Source organism: Macaca nemestrina, chromosome 6, assembly GCF_043159975.1.
Source record: "Macaca nemestrina isolate mMacNem1 chromosome 6, mMacNem.hap1, whole genome shotgun sequence".
Classification (NCBI taxonomy): Eukaryota; Metazoa; Chordata; class Mammalia; order Primates; family Cercopithecidae; genus Macaca; species Macaca nemestrina.
In genome coordinates, this window is record NC_092130.1 from 34,447,369 (window position 1) to 34,461,189 (window position 13,821).

Sequence of the window (13,821 nt, forward strand, 5' to 3'; positions counted from 1 at the left end):
GTGGATACTTTAGAGATGTTTTAGGCAACAAAACCCTATTATGCTTATTTGCAGGTGGTTTAAAAAGAGAGCAACTGAACCCTGGACTAGGGACCTTCAGTGGAATAAGATGGATACTTATGCAGAGAGAGTGGCAATAATAATATTAAATAATAACAAAAATAATTAACATGTACTAAGTGCATTTATGGGCCAGTCCTCAAGTGTATTTGTTAATCTCAGAACCAATGTAGGTGGTAGGTTACACATTACTCCCATTCTTGATTAAGAGATTGGGGCTCAGGGAGGTTGACTTATCCAAAGTCATACAGCTATCAAAAGGTAGAACTGAGATTTGAAATTAACTATTATAACTTCAGAGCCCCTGTTCTTAACTAGTCCTCTATCTTGTCCCCAGGGTTAGGAATACTTAAAACCAGTTCAATAGGAGAACTAAGTGAAGTAGTCCAGCCTGGAGAAAATAAGATTGAAAATAAGGTGTTAAAATAAGATGCAACCCTCCTGAGTTGCCTTCAAAGAGCGGCAGATGCCCAAGGAAGAGTGGGCAGATGTGTTTCATGTGACTTAATTTCAGGGAGACTTTTCTAATGTTGCTTTTCAGAGGTGGAGGAAATAGTACGTGCTTAGACACAGAAAACTTCCCCAAACTGGAGATTCAAATGGACTGGGTGTGTGGGCCTATTGAGATAGGAAGTCAGTGAGAGGACTGAAGCATAGTGGCTTGGAGGACTTTCAAGATGTCTTGCAGATGTGAGATTTTAGAATGCAAAGGAATTAGAAGACTCGCTCGGTCCCTACATATGTGGCTGGTACTATGCAGTTTTGGAGAACCAAGATTTAAACCGGTAACATGACTTGGGAGAAATTTACTAATGCCATGTTAATAAACAAAAAAGATATGTGCTATGCATACTCTTTGCATGAGGGAAGCAGAGCTACTGTGCTGCAAGATGAGCCAGCAGAAGTGACAGTTAAGAATGTGGGCTTAGAGTCAGTCTACATGGGTAGCTTGCCCAGAGTACTCCTGAGCCTCTTATCTGTAAACAAGTGTTGCTCTGTGGATTAAATAAGCTTTTGCGGGTAAAGGATTTAGCACAGGCTCTTGAAGATGGTAAGCGTTCAAAAATATTAGCTATCTTTCTGAAAACTTTTAAATTTATAATTTTTTCTTAAAAACATAAATGCAAATATTTCTATATCTTCTGCATACTCTATAAAACATGAAAAGAGAAAGTTTTAAATTTGGGTTGCTGGAATATTGAGACTCAGAGAACTTGAAACTTTTTCCATAACCGCAGTAAGGCTAAGATTTATTAAGCACTCAGATACATTTCATGTCACGTGGTTGGTTTTCAGCTAAGACAGGATTGGAAGCTGAGTTTCCTGAATTTCAGGCTCTATTTTTCCTCACCTACAATGGACCATTTTGCTTGTGCACATAATGGGTTTCTGTTAGAATGAAATATATTTTGTCCTGAATCTGTTTACATTTCAGGAAAAGCAGACCAGTTCTGGACCAGAGCTTGTCATATTCGAGATAAAATATCTCTCCCAAATATCCCTCCCTCGCACATTTGATTTCTGATTGGCTTCCCTCCCTTTTATACTCCTTCTCTGGTTTTTATTTCTACTGTCCAGATCACATATATACCTTTTCTGCCTCTTTTTTTCTTCTCTAGCTCCCTCTTTTCTCTCACTGAATTTCTCCTTCTCCTGTTTCCCTCTCTATGCACCGACACTGATTTTTACTACTTACGTTCTTAAATTTCTGACCAAGAAGTACCCAGTGAAGATACAGCATATAATTAACATGGAGTTAGATTGGCTGTGGATTAAATCATGCTCCAGAAGCTTAGCAACAACATTAGAATGGTAACGTTGGTGCCAAAGGATTCAACCAGCAATGGCAGCTAGCGCAGGGCTCTATGAGGTTGCAAAAGGGAACACCACACCAGTCTTGGTCACCTTGGTTAGAACCCAGCCCTTGGATTCAGGCAGACCTGCTTCAAATTCTGACTCTGCACTTCCTAAGTGTTTCCTCATCTGTAAAGTGGGAAAATACCATAGACCTCCAAGGACAGTTGAGAGGATTAAAGAAGACATGGTTCTTTGGCTCAGTTCCTGCCACATGGTGTGAGCTACATGATGGTAGCAGTTACTAAGGTGATGATTGGCAACTATATCCACCTTTTCTTTGACTCCTTTCTTTCCTGCTCCCTCCCTCCATGCCCAATCAGTGAGAACAATCATTCCACTTGGTTACACTGGCTTAATTCTCCAGGCTTTGGGATAGCAACTGGAATGGGAAGGTAGGAATCCCAGGAATATCTCAGCTACAAAACTTTATGTTGTGAAAAAAATCGTAGTGTTTGAAAAGCTGCAGAAAACAAGAACAAAACAACAAAAAGAAATATGTTTAACTGCAAATTATTATTTTTCTTTCTAATACAAAGAGAAGTAAAAGAGGGAGATAGTAAATGTTTCTTTTTCCCCTATTAAAATGCAGCCTCCTGCATCCTGGATCCTTTTTAATCACCTCTCAATAGGAAGAGAACACTGCTGTCTTCTTCCATTGTTCTCTCCCTCTATTCCTCCTTCCCTTACGCATCAAGCCAATCTACTCGGCTTTCTCTCATCTATGGGAATTCACGACTCTGAGGAGAAATTTGGAATCCAGAAGATTACCTCTCCTGATTCTCCAGAGAGTTGGGAAGGGAAGTTTTCTCTTCTGCCCCTCCATTTCTCGGCCATTCCTGTTTATTAAGCAAAAGTCCCAGATAAGATTTACTGCCACTCTGCCTTTCTCATATCCAGGCAGCTCGTTAATATCACAGACGAACACCTTTCCTGAACACAGCCCTGCAGAGTTCTATTCCTGCTCTGTGCTCCGTGATTCTGCTGTATCGCCTTGGCAACCAATTAAAATACTTTAATGTGTACAGCGATATCATTCTTAATTCTGCAAAAACCAGGGCAACCTGCTCAGAAGGCTTTGGCATGCCAGTCAGTTGGTGTTCTCCTTGGTATCCGGCTGCATTCTGGTTTGACTTCTTTTTTCACCTCCCAATTACCTCTGAATCCCCTGCAAGCACCTACGTGTCATTCCTAACACACCTGGCCTCAAGTCAAGCAACACCCTCATCAACAAGGCAGGGGCTGGAAGAGATCCTGGGGACAAAATGGCTGATATGTCTACTTTCGTTTAGCCTCAAGGGAAGATACCAGGAGCTCAGCCATGAGGCTGGCTAATCTAACTGCAGTTTCTTGCAATATGGCAAACATTATGCATTCAATAATTAAGTATTTAGTAAATGCTGATTGCATTTCAGGCCCTGTGTTAGGTACAAAGGAGGACAAGACACTTCCTTACCCATAGAGCTTATAGTCTAGTAGAAAAGAGACATGAACAGACAGCACTGTACTGTCTGATACGTGCTGTGGAGGCTGGAGGGTAGCACTGGAGGCTCTGGGAACCTGAGGGGAACCTGAGGAGGAACCTAAGACCAACCTGGGTTTGGGACAGAGGGCTGACTTCCGGAGGAACAGAGGCTACACTGGTACCTGAGGATGGGTTGCCGTCAGCCACATGGCGAGTTTCCCAAGTAGCTGGACAGTTTCATTCCTACCTTCTCTAACACTGGCAGTTTGTCTGATGCGCTCAGCTTGGTGGTCTGCTAAGATACCCTGGCATTATTTGCCTTATTTCTCCTGCTTCCAGGCTAATGTTTTCCTAATAGCCTTTCAGGAAAGGGTGACAGTGAATGATCCACGTTCTCTCACGTCTACTCTTGGTCCCTCTATGCTGTGCATGCAAGTGCTACCTGAGGGGCACATTTTCCAAAGCCAGTGGTGTTGGGGCCCTGAGGCCGGGACTCACCACCCAACTTACGTGCCCGCAATGCATTCTGAGGTTTGCAATCCTCAGTGTCATGGATTTCTGTTGATGCCTATTTTTTAAAAGTACAACCTCAAAATCTTCCCTAAACATTCCCACAACTAGAGGGATGATAAATTTTGATGTGTAATCATATTTTCCTATTTTGTTTTATTAATATTTACACTTACAGAACACACACCTCTTGTATAAAGTGGAGATACCAGTAGCACCATTCTCAGTGGGTTGTGTGTAGAGTTAAATGAGATTCTGTAGGTAGAGCCCAGTGAATGACACACAGTAAGTCCTCCATACATATACTCTGTTTGTAGAGGTGACCAGTTCTTCATCTGTGCTCTTGTAACACATGTGAACACCTTTATTTTAAGATTAACTGCATCATGCATAATAAGTAGGATGCAGTTAATAACTCTTAAACTTTAAAATAAGGTTTAAGTGGTATGTGGTTTACATAAAAGATCACAAGTTATTTGAGGACATGGATCCTGTCTCTCTCACTTTTGGAGCCCAAGCAAAGGGATTTTACCCATCAAAGGCATCTTATATGTGTATGTTGAACAAGTGAGACCTGGAAAATATTAATAATAACAATGTCTGACATTGATTGCTGCTGAGCTTACTATGAGTCAGGTCCTGTGCTACGAGCTTTATAAGAATTATCTTGATATATCCTCCAAGTGATGCCATGATTTTTATTATCCCCATGTCTATAGCACAGGGAAACAGCAGTCCACCTGTGGTAGGCATGACAGCATGTGAAAAGAGAAACCTACCTGTAGGAGTACAAGCAGATAGTTAACCATACTGGGAGCTTATTTGGTGCCAAGCCCTGTGCTAAGCACTTTGTAGGCATCATCTCATTAAATCCTCCCAATAACCATATGAGGTGAGCCTTACTATTTCTATTTCATAGTGACAACGTTCAGAGTCACTAAGTAACTTGCCCAGAAGCACACAGCCATTACTTAGGAGAAGCATTATCTTGTAAACATTATCTTGTTTACTTGTATCATCAGATGTCTAAGGTCAGAAGCAGCAGAAAATTGGAATACATATTTAAAAAATAATATTAAAATACCTATTCCTATTATTCAGAAATAATTTTAAATATATCATATTTTTACCTAATATTATCAGTTTTTTCAACAATTATATTTTTTATTGTGGTAAAATACACATAGCATAAAATCTACCATGTTAGCCTTTGCTGAGTGTTCAGTTCAGCAGCATTAAGCACCTTGATCTTGTTATGCAAGCGTCACCACTATCCATCTCCAGAACTTTGTCATCACCCCATACTGAAACTTCCCATTATATATATACACACATATATATATACATACATATATATACACCCCTACACACATTATATACACACACACCCACACACACACATACGTACCAGAGGCTGGGGAGAGGAGAGAATGGGAAGTTATTGTTCAATGGATACAGAGTTTCAGTATGGGGTGATGACAAAGTTCTGGAGATGGATAGTGGTAACGCTTGCATAACAAGATCAATGTACTTAATGCTGCTGAACTGAACATTTAGCAAAGGCTAACATGGTAGATTTTATGCTATGTGTATTTTACCACAATAAAAAATATAATTGTTGAAAAAACTGATAAAATGAGGGCTTTGGCAGCACGAATACAGTGGCCATGTTTCTACAGGAAACACTGTCTTCCCTTCATATTGGAGGCCAGGTCAGTTCAACTCATAAACTCAGGGGCAAATTCTTTCAGAGCCTCTTCCTTTCTGTCACTGGTATCCCTATGACTAAGTGTCAATTAAGATGAAACGTTTCTCTCAAGATCAAAGAGCACATGAAATTTGTGGTGTATGATGGAAGAGTTTAGACATATGCAGCGTGGCATTGCTATCTTCTTAGGGTTAGCGACTCATGAGCTAAGAGATCTTGAAGCTGGCCCACTGTATTCTCCTGAGAATGATGTTCATCACCCAAAAAGGTATTCAATAAGGTGATTCACAGCAAGGATGTTTCAGCCACCACATGACTTTATGCCTAATAAAGTGTGCTACTTGTTTCTCAAATAGCTCTGTAATGGCTCAATTCATAAAGGGTTCATTTCTGCATAATGAGGAGTTCTTTCATGATCCCATGAGGTCTACTACAGGCATGATTGTGTTTATTTATTTACTCTTTCATTAAAAAAAAAATTCCTAATATGGGTGAAGCTGTGAGCTGGGTGCTCTGAGCACAGTATTCAGAGATAAGATGAGTTGCCTCTTCTGTTTGTGCTTGGAAAAAAGATTAAAGAAATGACAGAGATCTGAGATGCACTCAGCTACTATTTGAGTCCTGGAGTCTGAGCTCATGAGTGTCCCTGGTGTGAGCTTTCAAGACAGAGCCTGGTACATAGCAGGCACTTAGGAATAGTTTGTCGAATGCTCTGGCTTCTGAGCTGGGGATCTGGAGCAGTGTGACCCTGGGGACTGGCACAGGCCTCAGTTGCAGGAAGCAGCTCATGGTGAACAGAATTATCTTTCCCCGCCCATGTTCTATCACTTGCTTTGGATGTTCTTGCTGGTGTTCATGTGTGCTAGGGGTTTCAGGTAACCTGAGATTTCAATGGAAAAGAATGGCTTTGTCTGCCAGGAACATGGAGACTGCTCCCCAGTTACCCAGTAAGCTCGGTCACCTGCTTGGAGTAGAGGTAACTTCTTGTTTGGCTGCACTGAATCCAGGAAGTTGCTGTAGATACAGCTGATAGTCCTCACGATGGCAGGCAACGAGTCTGGCATGAGGGCTGCTGGAAGACTTCATTACAGAGAACGCTGACATGCATGCTCCTGGTGGTATCTAGTCACCCTGATAGGAAGGCAAGTATCTAATCATTCTGCCTCTCCTCTATCTATTTCCTTCCCTTCTCCTTCAGCTTCCATTCTCATTCAAGATATCCCTGCCCTATCCTGCTTTTTCTAGGTCCACATGCCCAGAACGGACCCTGCCTTTTCTTCCCTTGACCATACACTTCCTGACTTTTAAAACATCTTTTTGTTTTTCTAGGAAGTTTCTTTTTATCAATCAAGCTTCATTTTGTTCAAACTGAATTGCCTCGCCACCTGATATTTTCATAAACCATCATTTCTTGAGTCTAAGAATTCTTTGTCTTAATCAAGTTTATTGGGTTATAATTTATATGCAAAAATGTACCCAGTTTAAGTGTCTACTTTGATGTTTTGGTAAAACTATATACCATTGCATACAACATTTTCATTATCCAAAAAATCACTATGGTTTATGGTTTTGTCTTTTCTACAATTTTATATAAGTGGAATAAGACAATATGTACTCTTTGGTAAGACACTTCTTTTTTCACATCTTAACATTTCTAAAATTGGATGCATCCTACAGTGAGCATGTAACATAGTAGTGTTTCTCTTTCCCTCTAAGAACTATACCTAAATAGACAATATGTCTTATAATGAATACCTTAAAATCAATATCAATATCCCTAATTTATATATATATATATATATAGATGTCAATATGTATATGTATGTTTGTATACATGTGTACTGACTGGTTGGTTTACCAATTAGTCATGATTGGTTTTTGCACTGAGGAGGTGAGAATCTTTGCTTTGCTGTGTACGTTACCATAGTGCCTAGAGCTGAAAACTGGTAGGAACTAAAATACTGCAGAGGGTGGCAATAGTGAGTTTCCAACAGTTTCCTAAAAATATCTTTTGCGTTATGACTGAGCATGTGAAGTCTGAGACAGCGTTTCTCAAATTTTGTTCCACGGACAATTAATATTACTAAGAGGCTAATACAATAAAAGGGAGAAGAAAGGGGGTGTCAATGCCATAGAAATTTGGGAAGTGCTTCTTATTAAGATCCCACTTAGAAATTCACAATTCATTAGCATGCTAAAACTTGCAAAAAGTTTTGCAGCAAAGGGAAAACGTTTAGTTTTACTTTAATCTCAGGTTTGTCTGACCCTGGCACTTTGTGGCACACCCATTACCAGAATTCACCATGTGAAAGGCTGGTCTAAAGTACAAGCATGAATAAACAGAAGGAGAAAGAAAGGGAGAGCCAGGTGTGGTGTGTGCCTGTAGCTGCAGCTACTCAGGAAGCTGAGGCAGGAGGATTGCTTGAGCCCAGGAGTTGGAGGCCGCAGCAAGCTATGATTGGGCCACTGCGCTGCACTGCACTGTGACAGAGTGAGGCCCTGTCTCTAAAGCATAATTTTTTTTAAAGGGAAAAGAAATTGAGTAAAGTTATCCAGGTTGAGTATCCCTTGGGACCAGAGGAGTTTCAGATTTCAGATTTTTTTTTTTTTTTGATTTTGGAATATTTGCAGAATACATATTAGTTGAGCATCTCAAATTGAAAAATCTAAACTCTGAAATTCAAAATACTTTGATGAACACTTCCTTTGAGCCTCACGTCAGCACTCAAAAAGTGTTGGATTTTGGAGCATTTTGGATGTCAGATTTTCAAATTAGGGCTGCACAACCTATACTTGAGCTGGTCCCAGCTAAGCCCAAAATGATGTAATGGTGCCTGCAATGGGCCAGATGAGGATGCTCCTCAAGAGTCAAGGGCTAAATAGGCACTTTTCTTCTCTCCTAAGTCTTTTTATAGTATGAAGGGACAGGTGGGAAGGCAACTTTTCCTAAGAGGAAATGAAACAACACAAAAATATATATTGGCCAATCCCTTAGGTAACATGTCCCTAATGCACATGGCAGATAATTGAGGTTGAGTAGGAAAATCCTTATGCCCCACCCATTGCCTCAGAGCTTAGGCCGTCCTGTGGGGAATGAGCTGTTGTTGTGTTTGTCCACTGCTTGGCCAGACACCTTTAACTGACAAAACAAAAACAAAAACAAAAACAAAAACAAAGAACTGAAGTAGGTAATGGAATGATTGTCTACGACAGGGAGGAGCCCACTGCAGGGATTACCCCGATCACTTAAATGATAGTGAAGTTTTTCTCAGAAATAGCATTTCTCAGAAATACACATAGAAATGAAAGGAAATCAGAGTGGGTCAGGTGAAAATCAGGCAGCGCCTAAAAGAAATGTGCAAGAGCTTACTTTCCTTTCCTAAAATATTGTCATACAGTAAAATAGACTTTTTTCTCTTGGCATTTATTTCTATGAATTTTAACACATACACAGTTTCATTTAATTACTACCACAATCAGGATATGTAACAGTTCTATCACCTCATTCTGCCCCTTTTTGGTCACATCCTCCCCCAATCCATAACCCCTGGCAACCACTAATCTATTTCTCATCACTACAGTTTTGTGTTTTTGAGAACTCCCTTTCCTTTTGCAACAATCTTTGGTTCCTTTTTTTTTTTTTTTTTAATGGGGATCCCTGGATGTTTCTTTGTGTGTGCAAAGAACTCCAGTGCCAGCCAACTTTCTCTTCTATTGTTACTCTTTTGTGATTTACTGTTGCTGACGTTTATTAGCTTCTGTTATATGCCAGGCACTTGTGCTAAGCTCTTTATATATATTATCTCATTTTAATCTCACAATAGCTGTATGATATATGTAAGCCTTTATTATTTCCATTATACAAACCTAGAAACTGAGGATCAGAGAGGTTAAGTGACTTGCCTAAGGCCTCACAGCTAACAAACACTTGAATCCCGGCACAAATACAGCCCACTTCACCATAAATCCTTTAACACTACAGTAAGCAATAAAAGGGAGGAGACTAACTAGAAAAGAGGTGCACTGAGAGAGATTGGAGGCAGTGCCAATGGGGGGCCATGTGGTTATTAAAAATGTTTGTAAATGTGTGTGAAGCTGGAGAACCATCTGGGTCTCTTGACTTCTCAACCTCAGCCCCTACCTTTATGTCTTCCTCCACCTGCTACATATGGTACTTGCTGTCCCGGATGGCACCTATCTGCTGTTTTCAGGGTCCTGGGATGATTTTAATCCCCTTGCAAATTTAGCAAAAACCCCACTGTCTATATCACAGCTCTGTTACAGGACACAACCTCTGAGACCCAGGAAAGGGGCTGGCCCACCTTCTGGTTTCTACCCAACCTCAATTCCCTGATGTGCTTTCTGACCTCATTTTTTTTTCCCCCATCAGTTGCTTGCAACAGCAGCTGAAAAGTTTCTAGGACAAAACCACTTGGTCTGTGTACTGGAGGTGGCAGGTGTGTTCTTGCTGATAAGGGGCAGGTAGGACAGAAATGTGTGTGATTGGCATGATACTAGCAATGTAGGGAGAAAGTCCTCCCCTGCAGAACCCATGGCAACATTTGTGTTGGGGAATAGAGTGAGAAGCAGGAAAAAGCAAAAGATAGAAAAGTGAATGAAGAACTGATGATGCTGAGGAAGTAGACCAGGTTCTTGCCCTGTGTATGGTTTTCCTTTGAATGTGCTGTTTGGGGAAAGTGAAGTTAGTTAGGGAGTTTTCTTCTAGAACGGATCATAGCAACTTAAGGGTTCTGGAAGTGAGCTGTGAAGCCAGCACACGCTGGGAAGAATCACACATCTGAATCATGGCCACGGATCACGTGGAGACAAACAAAACAATGCAAAAATCAGGGCACCAAGCACCGTCTTTGGATGGCACTTGCTTAACAAGGGGCTGGAAGGGTGTGTGTAATTTAGAGTAGAAAGTATTGAGTCACTTTAATAACAACCACAGCTAACATTTACTGAGCACTTAATATGAGCCGTCTCTGTGCTCAGAGCTAAGTGACATGAATCATCTCACTTATTTCTCAAAACAACCCTCTGAGGTAGGTACTACCATTATCTCCAATTTACAGATGGGGAATTGGAGGACCTGAGGTTTAAGTGATTCGCCCAAAGTGCACAACTGTTGAGGGCAGAGTCAGGATTTGAATTTGGGGTGTTTCTCAAACCCAAGTCCATAGATTCTTAACTTCTCTGCTTTACCACCTATCCTAAAACAGAAATATTACTAAAGTGTAACAGAATGAGGAGGAAGAAAGACCAGCTATTCAGGATCCTACAATCCTTTTGAAGGCTTGCCAAGTTCCTTTGCTTTAACTGCATTAGGGAAGGAATAAGAAGAGCCAGTGGGATCTGCACCACCCGGGCCTCTTCCTGGAGGAGTCTGGTGATCTTGCCTGTTGGTTTGAAATAATTGCACACGGTAGAAACCTACAGCTGTTTCTCAAGTTTTTCTTTTTACACAATCATCTAGGGAGGGTTTTAGACATGTCGGCACAATAGGCAATTTTTTTTTCTCTCTATTGGGCTGGCACCATGAGGTGTGACTATTGGTTCCACCCTAGAACACTGGTTGGCACAGGATGCATCAGGCCTCTTTGAGCCAACAAAAAGAGCTTGATGAGCTTTTTTTTTAGATGAGCCTAGGTGAGCAGAACAGACTTTGGGCTTCAAAAGCTCATGGACAGGAAGTTAAATGAACTCCTTCAGGGTGCCAGGTTATCGGCAAGCCCTTTGAAAGAGGTGTTTTACAAAATGGTGCCCTGTGACAACAGGTTATTTATGCTTTCTGAGGGGAGTACTTTATACTTGGTATTATCCTGGCCTGAACTCATCATAGAATCAAGTTCAATAATAATAATACCTATTACACTCTCCTGCAAGGGCTGTAACTCCTTCTACATTTTGTAGCATGCCTCATGCGTGGCAGGACACAATAAACAGTCAATAATAATGTTCCCTGTGATAATGATCTTCCAAATGCCTTTCATCTAAGGCTCTCAAAGTGTTTTGGAGATACTAATTAGTTAAGCCTCACAGTGGCTGTCTGTTTTCATAAAAGACATCTTCCCATTTTACAGAATTTTAAATTGAGACCCAGCAAACATAAGTGGCTTGCCCAAAATCATACAGCATGTCTAAATGAATCTTAATGATGATGCTTTGCATTTACACAGCAGATGTTTTCTAAGGCAGTAAGAGTATGTTGCAAAGATAATTTTCACACTCTCCTGGAAGAAGGTGGGTAGCAAGTAGCTTTTGACTACATTGGCTGAACTGTGGCAGAGAGGGCAAGGAACTCAGGAGGATTTGACCAAGGATGCAAGTCCATTCCTCTGACTCTCTGAGCAGACGGTGGCATCCAGATAACCCTCAGTTCTCTGAACTGTGGGATGCATAGTTACTTTCACAGTTGCAAAAAGATAGGTCATATTTTTGGGAGCAGAGACATGTTGCAAAACAACAGCCATATTGACATCCAGAAATGGGTTTGTTCATAGCCCCATTGAGGAAGGCAAAAGGGATGAGAGGAGTCACTTCAAGAAAGGATAGTTAGGAAATAAAGGAATTGGGAGGTGGGGGTGCCAGCTCTGCTCTCTTGCAGAGCAACTTTCTAGCCCAGGTCCTGCCTGAACACAGGAGTCCTTGAGTTTCAGCCTCACTACAGGACTTGGTCCAGAGCACCTTGGAGGGTGGGCACAGACCATAGTCTGATGTTATAAGTCCCTGCAAAAGAATTCCAGAGAGACGCAGTATCTTAATGGCTGTCTCTTATGTACGACCAGCTCTCACCTCAATTCCCTATTCCAGAAGGGCCCTGGGAATCCTCTATAGTTCAAACACTTGGGAGCTGTGGTTGCATTCATCGCTACCTTTCCTTTGCAACACAGCCACATTGAGAAAGATGAAAACCACAACAAGAATATTCCAAGCTGCTAAGGGAACTGCCTGCTCCCAGTGTGACACCGTTTCCTGAGTGAGTGATGATACTCTGCTGAAAGGCAGGTCAGACTTCCGCAAGGTGGGGAAGGGAAGAGGTTGCTAGGTCTTCGGAATTCAAGGGGGATTTGCTGACCCAGAGATAGAGCTCCTTTCTCTACAAACGAGGCATGTTTGAGAACAATTTGCTTCCCTACCCCCACTCTGCCATTTCCAGACCTGTGGATTCTGATCGATGACTAGACCAGGGGTAGTGGAGGGACTTAAAAAGAAAAAGTCCTTTTCTGGAATGTGTTCACATACAAGCACAATGGCAATAAAAAGTCTACAGTGAAAAAATGTCCCACTTCTTCCCACCCTCATTTCGAATGTTTACACATGCCCTATGGGTGGTTTAAAGATGCAGTGAACCCAGGAAGCGGTAGCCCTTAGAAGGAAAATTTTGGAAAGTTGTTCCAAATGCATATCACAAGCCACTCCTCACTCCTGAGTAAGGAAGCAGTCCTGCAAGACCCTCCCACACACTGTTTGTCTTCTGAGCAGGGAGATGTAGGACCCTGCTGCCAGCATTTAGACTCTAACGCTTGCTCTAGGTAAGACTTCAAGGAATGCAGCTTTGATTTTCTAAGTATGCCAATGGCCCAAGCCACAGCTTTCCGTGTCCACTTTGTTACACTGACTCCAGGGGTGACAGTGCAAATAATTCTGCTGGACTCACAAGGACCATGTCCTTCTTTCCAGATGTGCCCTTACACATTATCCCACAACAAGACTCATAGCCAGGTCAGATGAAGTCCTCGGGGTGTGCTTTCGGTGCTGGACAGAGCGATTCCCATTATCCAAACATGAAAAGCATTAATCTCCTGCGAGGCTTAACTGGGTCTGTTTGGTTTTTTAATTGCAGCGCCTGCTGTGTATCTTCTGTGTATTTCATTCATTTTGCAAAATGAGACACATCTGCAGAGCTTCTATACACAGCTGATGTACTTTACAGCCCAGCCTTCGCTATCAATCAGTCCACCCACATAGACGCTTCCCTCCTGCACTATCTCCCTCGTCAAGTATCTTGATAGCTTCGAACAGATTATGAATGAGTATTGCCATAATAGCACTTTATGACTAGGGGTGGGAAGATGGATTTGGGTAAAATTCAAAAAAAACTTGACATTTGGAAATTTCCAAGAGATCTCAAAAGCAACAAGCAGTTGGATTTGTTTTCTCTTTTTTTTCCCCACCCTCCGTGCATTTCCCAGGCACTGGTTTGGCCTCAGAAGAGCAG

General features: G+C 41.6%; 1 protein-coding gene across 2 annotated transcripts in view; it reads right to left on the reverse strand.

Annotated features, from left to right (window-relative positions):
• Positions 1–13,821, reverse strand: part of LOC105466930 (SH3 domain containing ring finger 2) — a 133,187-nt gene that overhangs the window by 117,314 nt on the left and 2,052 nt on the right. The window lies entirely within an intron of this gene.